The sequence below is a fragment of the Stegastes partitus genome, unplaced genomic scaffold, assembly GCF_000690725.1.
Source record: "Stegastes partitus isolate 25-593 unplaced genomic scaffold, Stegastes_partitus-1.0.2 Scaffold816, whole genome shotgun sequence".
Lineage (NCBI taxonomy): Eukaryota > Metazoa > Chordata > Actinopteri > Pomacentridae > Stegastes > Stegastes partitus.
In genome coordinates, this window is record NW_007578547.1 from 326,258 (window position 1) to 338,794 (window position 12,537).

The window sequence follows — 12,537 nt, forward strand, 5'->3', positions numbered from 1 at the left end:
CATTTTTAATATAATCTATGTGATTTTAGCATTTTTCAAATAATGCCGATGACATTTGGAAAATTAGAAGTTGTTGAGACGTCACTGTATCACAGAATGAGCTCCACATGTCCTCTTATGACGGTTTAATCATTCATTATCTTTACATTTATTGCTGTTGCACTGTAAAAGCATTTTTCTAAAATGTCATTATGGTGATTGGCTGTGATATTAGGTGAAACCAAAGCGTGTGACTCACAGCTGCAGGCTGCAGACACAATGTGCTGTTTAATTACCTTCAGCAGAAGCACTGGAACATAATGACTTTGTGTTTCAGTGGTTTCCTGCATGATTGGGTTCGCTGCAGCATGCCGCCTCCGTCATGATGAATGTGACAGGTGAGGTTAAGGCTACTTCTGCTGCTGCAGCTGCTGTTTGTGGCCGGACAGCCGGCTGAAGGGAAAGGTGGACGCAGACATCGTGCAAAAACAAACAAAACTAAAGAAATCATATTGCCTTGATCTGCATCCATTTAAAAGATGACTTCAAGTTTTATAAAATATATAACGATGACAATCCTAATGCAGGATTCTGATTCTGTACACCACATAGTCAATGTTCAGTTTGTGTGTTCTGACTTGGAGACTTGCAGTGTTTCACAGCAGCATCTTTTTTCAAGGTTTGTTTTCGGGCTTTCTAACAGACATTGGCGGCTCAGGCTTTACGGTACGTACCCATGTGGTACGCACCCAAAACACGTGGCTGTCTTGTCACGCGTGCTGCAGCCGTGTTCAGGGCGTCTGCTCATGATCACAGTGTGCACCTCACATGTCTACCCAGCACCTGTAGCACCTTCAAAAGAGCACTTAGAGCATCACTGGGCACAAACTCGCTGCCTTTAAAACAACATGAATGAAATGCTTTCAGCTTTAGCACCAATTTAAGGCAAATGAGCCGTCCCACCTACTGAAGAGCACAGACAAGTCTCCTTGACTCCCCAGTCAATACTTCATGACCTGAAAGCTAATTCAAGATGAACAAATCAATCCTGCTGCATTTGTGCTCAGCAAAACATAAAGACAGTGACACCTGTAATGATCGCAGCCATGTGCCCAGTGTCTTGGTTTAACATGCAGCAGGCCTCCCTGGGATGGTCTGAGCCCTTTGAATGTTCCACAGCCATGTATGGTGTTTGAAGCTCTCGGATCCTAACTGGGAGCGCCGCGCTTTGCTTTCAAGATAAAGAAGGCAGCGCCGTCCAGTTCTTGACTTCAGCACCTGGCTTCAGGGTCGCATAGGTCTTGCAAATTGGCACCCTGAGGCTTTAGCTGCTTCACCGATGCGACCACAGAGGACGGCGTGTGGTGGGGATCTGGCTGGCCCTCCAGCCTGAGGCCACGTGGTGCAGCAGGACGCTCATCAAAAGCAGCTTCTGTGGCAAAACAACTGATGGCATTCACACCTCCCAAACTAAGACATGTAAGGCATAAAGAAGAAAAAGGGACAGTGTCCATGTCCTTTGCGGGTGAACAATCTGCATTTCCCTACATTTTTCCGTATCCGTCGTCCCAGGCACATCTGCAGACGCCTCAGGCCAGAGTTGATGGAACACAAAAGGAGCGGACTTTATAGCTTGACCCTGTCTGCACCCCTCCCCCTCCTCAAGTTAGGACCTCTTGACCTCACAGAGAGTCAACAGGAGGTGGAGGAGGAGGAGGGAAGCATCTAATTCATCTGTGGAGCGGCAACAGATAGATGGCAGACAGGCAGACTGGCTGGCAGCACTTCTTCAGCAAGGTAATGACGCGTGGTGCCTTCAGTGTCTAAACGAGAGTGTGTGTGTGTGTGTGTGTGTGTGTGTGTGTGTGTGTGTGTGTGTGTGTGTGTGTGTGTGTGTGTGTGTGTGTGTGTGTGTTGTGATCACGCAGAGAGAAGACTCCATGCGGGCGGTTCACACAAAGAAGGATGTTCAGGTGGGGAGGCTGAGGGGAGGCCGATGAGAGGAAATGGAAAACGTGTAGAAAAATAAAATGAGAAGACAGATGTGGAGGAAGTGAAGGATGCGGTGACAAAACAAGTATGGAGTGAGACTTCTCCAAAGCGATGGGAGCTGCACAAGAGGTGAGCTCGGCGGGAGGTGGGCTGTGTGACTGCAGATCGAGAGGCTCCTTTCTTTCCTCGTCCATCATCAGACCTCCAGCCGGCGCCCCCTGCCCTCCCTCGCTGCGCCCCAGGAGAGGTGCTCGGGCACAGGCTGCACGCTGACAGAGCCCCCTGCCTGGATGCTCTAGTACACGGACCAGACAGGACCAGAGGGAAGCAGACAGGGAGGAATGCTCTTCACAGGGGAGGACATCTTTGCTCCGTCTCTCGTCTTCTTCTAGAGAAGGACCCTCACATCCTGCAAACAAAAGAGATGCGATCAGTTCTACAATTTCGTTTAGCGTCTGTCGACAGCAGCCTACATCTGAGAGTCGCTACAACACAAGCAAGGAGCGAGTCAGGAGAAAACCACCTGGACAGGTGGATAGCAGTGGGATGTTGGTGCTTACACTGTGCCACTGTGCAAAGGTGTTCAGAGGGTCTTTAGTCTTCTCTGAAAGACTGAGTGGGACGGCGTTTGGTAGCTCATCCACCACAGAGGAGAGGAGTCTAGCTAGCAGCCTTGTTCTGGCGGTTCTATGACCCGGCTTTTGTTGGCTGAGCGTGGACCCGAATGATCAGTCAGAACAGAACGAAATGTTCTCTGCATGTTTATGGAGTCTTTGTCACTTCAAATCTCTTCTACATGAAGACAGACAGTTAATACGGTGTGTATTAGGTCCTGTGTTTTGGAAATCAGCATTTTCTTTTATCCTCCGTGCTGCAGAGCTGCACTTTGAATTTTTATTTTTGAAATCAATTGGATTGAACATCCTGATTGGTTAATGAGTTGGTAGCAAAATCACATGTTAATGCAAAAGTAAACACAAACCTTTCCTCAGCACCTTTCATACAAGTCCAGTGCGATTTAATCGGGCCTTAAAGCGAATCATGTAAACTCCTGTGCAGCCCAAGCACCCCGTGATGAACCTTCTATTCATTTAAATACCTGCAGCATCAGATAGCAGTTGGATCCGTATGTGAGTTTCTCAAGACACAGAGCTTTTAGCGGTCGCTTCATTTACTTCTTGTGGTTCTAAACATGGAGGGCCTGGACCCTGATCTAACAGCAGGTCGCACTGTGGGAACCTTCATGTCTTCACATATTCACAGGTGAGCTGTCACAGTTCAGCAGCTGCACCTGAATGTTTTGTTTCACTGCAGCCGCCCTCAGGCTGAACCTTCAGCTTCACCAGTTCAGAAATCGGTAAAAACGTAGGCGTCGGACACTTTGATGAGCTGTTCTGAGTTTAGATTTAGTCTGTTATTGCATCATTAAGCGTTAGACATGTGGCCACCTGAGTGGACTGATGGAACAAACAGTGTTCTCATGTGTTTATGGGAACGTTGCTCATCATGTGGTCAGCTTTGGCTTCAGGAAAGAAAGCAGAAAACAAAAGGTCCTGACAGAGAAAAGCAATGCAGGTATTTTGTATTTGCGTGTGCTGATGGTGGGAGCGGTTTGTACGGTTGTATTCAGACAAAGCATCCTGGTCCAGCTCCTGAAGTAAAGTCCCCCCAGTGTCACCTGCAAAACTCAGCTCTCCAAAACCAGCATCAGCTGCCACACATGCATCTCTATTTCTTTCTTTGTTTTTTGTTTGGAAACAGATAATTGCACTTAGCAGGGGAAAAAAAAAAGTTGTTTAAATGAACCCACGAGCACAGAGTGGAGAAACGCTTCGGACTCAACATTCATGAACTTGTTGGTGTTTGGTGACAGAAAGCTGCTGAATGAAGGAGACAAAACAGAACATTTCAAATGAACTCTGTCTCCAGACATCTCCAGGGACGTGCTGATAAACGCTGTAGATCTGCTCACCTCAACAGACGGTTCAGGTGTATATGTGATACATACACACAGCACAGTCATACCGGTACGCTCACAGTCTGTCTGAGCACGTCCATGGTTCCACAGGTTCCATGGTTCTGCCTCGGTGGCACAACTTGACCACGTTTGACAGGCGGTTTTAATGTTGTGGTCCATCAGTGTGTAATAATACATGACAAGAAAACACTGACAGTCATGAATATGAACAAAATGATGAATGTTTCAGCCGCTCTCTGTTTCTGAGCTGATAAACGGGGATTTGAATGAACCAGGCAAAGCACCAACTCTGCTGATCAACACTTTTATTATCACTCCTTAGGTTCCAAATAAAAACAAATAAATGATTATTCCTGTTATTTAAATGATTTACAGCATAATAAGACTGAGAAGAGGAGCATCCATTTAAAACTACAAATGATGGAATTCTGGGGGAAATAAAAATGAAAATTACTCCTAAAAATGACTCAAAGAGCTTCTCTGCTATAGACTCACGATAACACAGCCGTGGTTGAACATAAGGCGGCTCATGAGCGGTAACCTTAGGTCAGGGTTTGATGACACTCTGTGTGGTTGTGTCCTCAGACTCGTGGACACTCAGGCGATGAGAGCAGCAGGTTATGATGACTTCTATCAGACCTGGTGAAAACAAATGTGTCGTGGGGAACGTATGGCACAGGCAAAGCATTTATTAGGTATCTCCAGCGAGACTGGGGACATCAAACCCAAGCTGTCCACGTTAAAAGCCTCCAATGCAGAGATGGATGGTGATCAACGGCAGCATAAGAAGCTGCTGGTGTCTCATACGTGTCCTCATACGTGTCCTCATACATGTCCTTGGCAGAGGTGACAGAGGTAGTCACGACTAGAGTCAAGCTGCCGGGAGTGAATTAGATTCATCCTGAGATGCTGAAGGCTGTAGACAATGTTGTGTTGTCTTGGTTGACATCTTTTCTGTGTTGTGTTGAGGTGAGGAACAGTTCCTGAAGAGTGGGAGACTGAAGCTTCATGTCTTGTGTTTTTAAAGGGGAGTATGTGCTCCAGCTATCCCGGCTTCACACTGATCAGCCGTCATGTTCTCATCGTCCTAGCCATGGAGCTGGGGAGACGGTCCTCATGGAACTGCTGACTGGGGCATCAGAACCATCCAGTCCATGTCTCTTGGGGACTTGATGAAGACCTACAACCATGTCTCCCAGAAAACCCTGCTGCAGTACCATAGATACTTTGGTGACACAATGGCTGTACCATCTGTCCATTGCTGTACCAGACTGTACTGGTGAGGAGGGAGCTGGACTCACCAGTACCAGTCATGAACTCTGGGTAGTCTCTCTCTGTTGTCTCCTAGGTGTCTTTCTTTGGAGGGTTTCTTGGGTTGATGCAGAGCTCGCTGGACGGATTAGGTATCTGGTCCGGGTGTGCCCTGGGGTCCCCCAGGAACAACTGGAAACATTGCTGCAGAGAAGGACATCTGGTTAGCCTCCTGCAGCCATGATGGATGGAGCTAATGTTTGGATGCATGGATGCAGGTCGGCTGAGATGCAGAACAGATGAACCGTCCATCTCCTTGATGTGGTGTGACTGGTGTGCTAGATGGTGAAGTTAAGCTTGTGTGGTTCAGGTCTGTTTGCCACCACCTGGAAGTTGTGTGATGTCCTCCTATATCCACTCTTCCTATGAAGAAGAGGACAGCTGGGTGAGGACATGGCCGTGGTCCAGAAGCTCCTGGGTGTCGACCTGAGCTGGAGCACCAACACTGACTGTGTGTACAGGACGGGGATGAGCCGCCGCTGTTTTCTGAGGAAGCTGAGCTCCTTCACCGTCTGCAGCAGGATGTTGGAGGTCTTCTACCGGGCTGCTGGGGGAGCAGAACCAGAGCCGGTGATTAGAACAGACTGAACAAAGTGATCTGTGATTGGCTGCTAAGCAGACAGTTCTCAGCTCTCTCTCCTGGAAGCATCTGGTGTCTTTTGCACACTTGTGCTGTCCTCTTGTTTCGTTGTGCGTTATGATTTTATATATTCTTATTATTTGCACTCCACAGGACTTTTGGACTTGACATGTTGCACTTACTGAACATTTTGCATTTCACATTTTCTTGCTGTTTATTTTTGCTTATTTGTGGTGGTGGTGACTTTATCTTTGTGCTGTAACAACCAGACTGTGGATCCATAACGTGTTTCTACTCTATCCTGTTCTATGTCCACTGATCCGATGAGACATTTATTCTACCTGCCTCATGTTGTGATATATGATGTGATGGCCTCATGCCAGCGGCTCCAGGGACCTCTGGGGGTCTTCAGTGGTGCAGTGTGGACTAATTCCAGCACATCACATGGATGTTTGGTAAGACTGGGCCACTCTTTGTCTGGTTGTAATGTTGAATGTGTACGTTTGATATCATCTGATCATCCATCAGTGCCCGCAGGTGTTCACAACATGTTTCCTGTGTGTCTGCTGTACAAGATGGAGCCCTCTAGTGTCGCTTTTCTGTCAAACTGTTGTTTTTCTTCATCTACATCGAAGCTCTAAGGACAGAGTGTGTCACTGGTTGTGCAGATTGTGAGGCTCCCGATGGCAAATTTAGGATTTGTCTTGTTGACATACATAAATAAAATTGACTTCCTTTGCCACACTTCAAGCCTTTAATAATTTGTGCAGACTCCTTAAGTCAGTTTTACCGCCTCACACAGACCAACACACTCTCATGGAGGGTTTCTGTCTGTTTCATCCACCCAGACAGAGAAGGATGCAGGGAAGAAGTAACATCAAGGGGTTCTCGCAGCAGAGGAGCTTTAGCCTTGAGGTTGAATTAATGATCAGCACAATTAATCTTTTATGAGATGTAATGGCTAGCCTTGCTGGGGTATTTGCAACAACATGGAACAAGATGTCTTCTGACTTTTTTCTACCAAAGCACTGAAAAGAAAGGAGATGAGTTTCTGCTCAACAGCGTCTAAAAACAATTGTTTTAAAGGGAAGAAGGTGCACAACCAAGAAGACTGTGTGGACATTTCCTATTGATCACCAACGTAGTTAAAGTACATTTTGGATAAACAGAGAGCCCTGTGAATGTGAATAACTGATTTTCATTTACATCCTCTAATTTATATTTCTTCGGCTGGCGTTAGGAACGGCCCAGACAGCGTGAGTTCAGGTAAAGCAGCTGTGAGCAAAGAGCACTAAAACACTGCTCGAGTAGGAGGCTGCTGCTTTTCAGACGTTTTGCTGAAATAGGACGAGAATTAGTGATGCAAAAATCTGGTAAAAGCAAAGTTCTCAGTTACTGAGACCTCTAAAGAGAAATGTGTGTCATGACCCTTCATGTGCAGAGTGAAATCCACAGAGCAGCAGGTTCACAGCTCAGTGAGGTGAAGTGCAGTTTAACACGGCACGTCTGAAATGTTTAATCATCTGTGCATCGGATGATCGTTGATGAAACAACAAATGGAACTGGTTCAGTGAAAAATGAGAATAGAAAAGTGGGTTTTTATTTACATAACAATGCAGGATTGTGGGAGCCCCGGTAGTCCGACCGGAGGAGACGGCGACCCCATGGACTGGGGCGGTAGTGGGTTCGACTCCCGCCCATCCTGAATAAAGGCAAAAGCCCATAAAAAATGGAAATAATTCCAAAATGTTGGATTGTTATTCGAAATGCAACCTAACAAACATCAGCAAATGAAAGGCAGATTGTCTTGTCTGTTGTCACAAATGTCTGTTTATTTTATTATAACACCATCTTTTCTCTCCTCCCAGTCAGAAATCATGTTCACATCACTGTTCTAAGATTGCAACGTGGCACTTCAGTGAACCGCCAAAAGTCTGAAGAATTGTTTTAATGAGGGTTTAAAGAAAAAAAATCTGTAAATATTCAATATTTCTTTTCTCCTTGACAACAACTCCCACATGCAGAACCAAACTGGGAGTAAATACATCCTGCAAACAAGTACTGTGTGTATAATTTTAGACATCTTATTGCTGTGGGCCCCGGAGTTCCATTGTGGTCCAAAAACCATTACAAACCCATCAGTAGGTCACAGTGTTGTACTGGGCGACATGTTCCTTCATTAGCATCTGAATTATTGCTCAGGGAAATATTTCCCGACACATGCACCATTTCTTGTTCATTTGCTGAAATTACACGAACCAGCTGTTTCATTTATTATTTAAAAAACACTACTATAAAAGAAGTGTTGTTCAAGATGTTCATCTTAAGTGGCAATCAGTGGGCGTGAAGCTGAGCGTCTCAGCAGAGGCGGGAGCATCGGAGGTATTGTGAGACAGAAGAATGCCTCATTCAGAGCTGAGAGGAGAGAACACATTGTTGGTTTTGGTCTCGTCACCGGATCTGTTGACTGTTTGAAAAATACTAAATAACACCTGCATTGTATTTTTTAACACCGCGTCTTTAAACACCTTCTTAAACTTCTGAAACTCGCCAATATGGGACACAGTAGGATATTATACCCAACAGTGCTGCTTTCTGGCAGACGAGGGAATTGTTACTTGCATTTATATACATGTATATATGTATATATGTATTTTCATTGGACACAACAGTCATCCACATAACATGCTGTATTTGTCACTGTGTTCAACCTGCTAAATCAGCACATGGCACAGACAGGTCTTCAGATTAAAAAATAAATAAATAAATCAAAACAAAAACAAAAAAAAAACACAGTCTCACTTATGTTGCCCACTTCGGCCCACATCCTAAACAACTATTTCTTGGTGTTCACTGTTTGGGGATCGTCTGTGGCTGCCTCTTCATGAAGCTGCACACGGTGTGAAAGCAGCTGTGGTGCTGTGATGGTCAAAGCTTGTGTCTCTGCTGGAGACATACACGTCTGTTACAGGCGGTTGCTGAAGTAAAGCAGACTTTCTCTCTAGCCTCAGACTGGCAACCATCGGCACTGATAACAAAAAGTCAATTATTGGGCCGTTTTCTGTGTAACAGAAAAAGATTGTGGTGTTTATTACAACTTCTGCTATCTCACCCTCCAAACACCAGTCTGCAAATGCGCTTGTCCCAGTTTGTGAGCCATAGCTTTTCAGTGATTGGCTGTTAATCGTGGTGTGCAACCAATGAAATGGTGTCGTGGGTCGGACGTCGCTCGTCAGCACCAAAACACGACAGAGCCGACTGCATTAGAGCCAAAGGATCGCATCGCATTTATTTAGCCACAATTGTTATGTAAAATCATTTGATACTGAAAATAAAAAAATGTGAACAAAGTCGCCTTTAGCAGCTGCTCAAACAAATGCTGAGACCTCACAGGCAGCTACTGGTAACCAGTCACTGGAATGTTGCTGGCCAGTTGTGTACGGACAGAAGTGGTCTGGGGCAACGAAAGCCGACATTTCAGGAGCACAACCTGTGAGGGAGACCTGCCAGTAGCATTCAAATAGATCTAGTTTACACAAGGGCTGCAGGAGTCTCAGTGGTTAGCATCATGGCCTCACCGCTAGAAGGTCGCCGGTTGGCGTCCCGGTGAGGACACCCGGGATTTTCTGCGTGGAGTCTCCATGTTCTCCCCGTGCAGCGTGGGTTCTCTCCGGGTTCTCCGGCTTCCTCCCACAGTCCAGAAACATGCTGAGGTTAATTGGTGATTGTAAATTGTCCGTAGGTGTGAATGTGAGTGTGCTTGGTTGTCTGTCTCTAAGTGTAGCCCTGTGATAGACTGGTTACCTGTCCAGGTGAACCTGCCTTCACCCTGAGTCAGCTGGGATAGACTCCACCCACCATGACCCTGGTGAGATAGATGATGGATGGATGGATAGTTTACACAAAGGCTGCACAACCCACATGGCCAATGCAGTCATCTGCACAAGAAACAGGAGTCTGATGATGAGTTAATCCCTAACAGAGCCTGATGCTCCAAGTAGAGGTTGGTCACAGTGGGGGATCCTGGAGAGCCCATGGTAACTTCTGTCTGTAGAAACCTTCATGAACTTGATGCTGACAGAACCAGCCTCACCTCCCCGCCAGAGATGGGGCTTGTTGGATTTCTGCCTTACAACCAGGAACTTACGATATGAAGAAGTAGGGTTGAAACACACAACTCTGAGGCACAAGAGTCATGGGTCATCTACAGGCCATAGACATGAATGGGAGAGTGGTTCCAGCAGATCCCAGTTACATCTGAGGTCTCTGTCCTGCAGGACTCGGGTCAGCTAAGATACTGCACAGAAGCCTCTGGCAGTGGACTGGAGCTCCTGTCCCTTCTGTGGAAACAAGATGGAATATTTAAAAACACACTATATTCACCGCATGTTACATGAACTTTAATCCGTAGGGTTTGATGTGGAGTCGGCCCAGAACAGTTTCAGCTCCTCAGAGAGGCTGTCCACCAGATTTAGGAGAGTGTTTATGGGGAGTTTTGAGCATTCTTTGTGAGGTCAGCCTCTGATGTTGGACGAGGAGGCCTGGCTCTCGGTCTTTGCTCCAAACCATCCAGAAGGTCGTCTGTCAGGACTTTATGGCACCAGCTTATCATGGTGCCATGCTTGAATCCACTGAGCTCTTGAGGCGAATGTTTGTAGAAGCAGTCTGCATGCCTCGGTCCGTGTGGCCGTAGAACACCTGAACTGGATCATTTGGAGGAGTGTCCCAATACTTTTGTCAACACAGTACATGTACTGCACACACCAAACAGAAGTCATCTGCTGATCCTGTTCCCTCTCAGGTTAGAAAATGCAGCGAATGTGTGCTGTGTCTGTCGTGGATGTGCGCAGCGTAAGGTGAACAAGAAAATACGTAAGTACAAACCCATTAATGCTCTGTTCTCGTGTTGCTTTCATCTTGTGCTTCCATGTGGGTGAAGTCTGGGGGGCAGGACGGTGCACGGCGCCTCCAGCATGCTGATGCTGTTGGTGCACGGCGAGCACGCTTAACAGAAACATATTGTTTGCCTGTTGTGGTAAGAGAGCCGGCTGTAATAGCTGTCTATCAGCCCCTTTTCATCTGTAGGACAGTCTGTCTGTGTGTGAAGAGCTGCCTCTAAGCTCAGGTGTTTGTTTCCGCTCCATAATGAAGAAGTAATGAGCAGTCGGACAAGCTGTTGATTACCTTTTTTCCACCAGTTTGCAGAGTTCTCGCAGATGGTATCCAATTGTCTCCCTTCAGGAATGTGTGTGTGTGTGTGTGTGTGTGTGTGTGTGTGTGTGTGTGTGTGAATAAGGAAAGTATCGATAGGAGTTTCCATACAAAACAAAGCAGTTAGCGCCAGCCTCTTCACGCTGAGGCTGAATTAGGATTTCCTTTGTAGTGAAGGACTAATAAGGCCGTTGGACAGTGATGGATGAAGCACTCCTCGGGGACTGACGCATCAATTGTTCTTTCCATAATAGTTTCCTCTGAAGTGAATCAATCTCAGTGTTGATGGGGGACCTGTGAGTGAGATCGTGCACTCTTAAAATCTACATATGGAGAAGCGGTTGTCTGACTTAATGTGATCAGGCTCATACTACACTTAATGCATGATGGAGGCAGCAGGGCTCATCCGTCTCTGACAGTCGCTTGGCACCTCTTGTTTCCGAGCCATTACGCCGTGCTGGATTGTTTTACTGCATTATATATGAGAAACATTACGACGTGGGCGATTGATCATATGGATTTTAGCATGTTAAATCTATTTAGTGCTGCTTCTAACATTACAGAGACACTGGGTACCATCACGTCATACATCCCATAATACCAGCATCCTCTCATTAGGTAGGATTTAGGGAGAAAGCAGGCCTGCAGTAAAGCAGCAGTGTGTGTGGCGTTTGCGTCCTCCCTCAGTCTGCAGACATGCATGGTGTTTCATTGACTATTGGGTTTGCGGTGAGCATGATGGTATCTTCTGTCTCTTCTGGAATTTGTGACCTGTCCAGGGATTACCCTCGATAGAGTTTACCAACAGTTTAGTTCATCTTCCTTGAAAATAACCCCTCTCCTCCTTAAAATACCAGCTGTAACACTGTCGCTCCCTGTAGGATGTGTAGCTTCATCAAACATCCACGATGTGTGCTCTACATTCCAACTGGACTGCTCAAGGATGTTTTTCCTTTAATTAACACTCCGGTGTTGGACACCAGCAACCTCTCTTTATTAACGCGCTACGTACCGCAGGCTTTCCTGGTCGCTGTAATCAAACCACTTCTCAAAAACAGCCTCCTCTTCATCCAGGTGTTTCAGCCAATTACAGATCTATATCCAACTCCCTCTTCATTTCTGAAGCTCTTCAAAGCTCTGTCGCAGGCCAATTACGTGACCATCTGCACAGAAATGGTTTGTTTAAAGAGTTTTAGTCACGATTTAGAGCACATCTGGAATAAAAAAATAAAAAACAACAGCAGCCTCAGACAGCGGACTCGTCTCGGTCCTGGTCCTGCTGGATCTCGGTGCTTTGACAGTTTGTCAGACTGGAACATTTGAAAGGAATTGCACTCGGGTGGCGAAAAACCATCCATCCATTATCTATATAATCTATATAATCCTCACTGGGGTCATGGGGGGCGGAGCCTATCCCAGCTGACTCAGGGTGAAGGCAGGTTCACCTGGACAGGTAACCAGTCTATCACAGGGCTACACTTAGAGA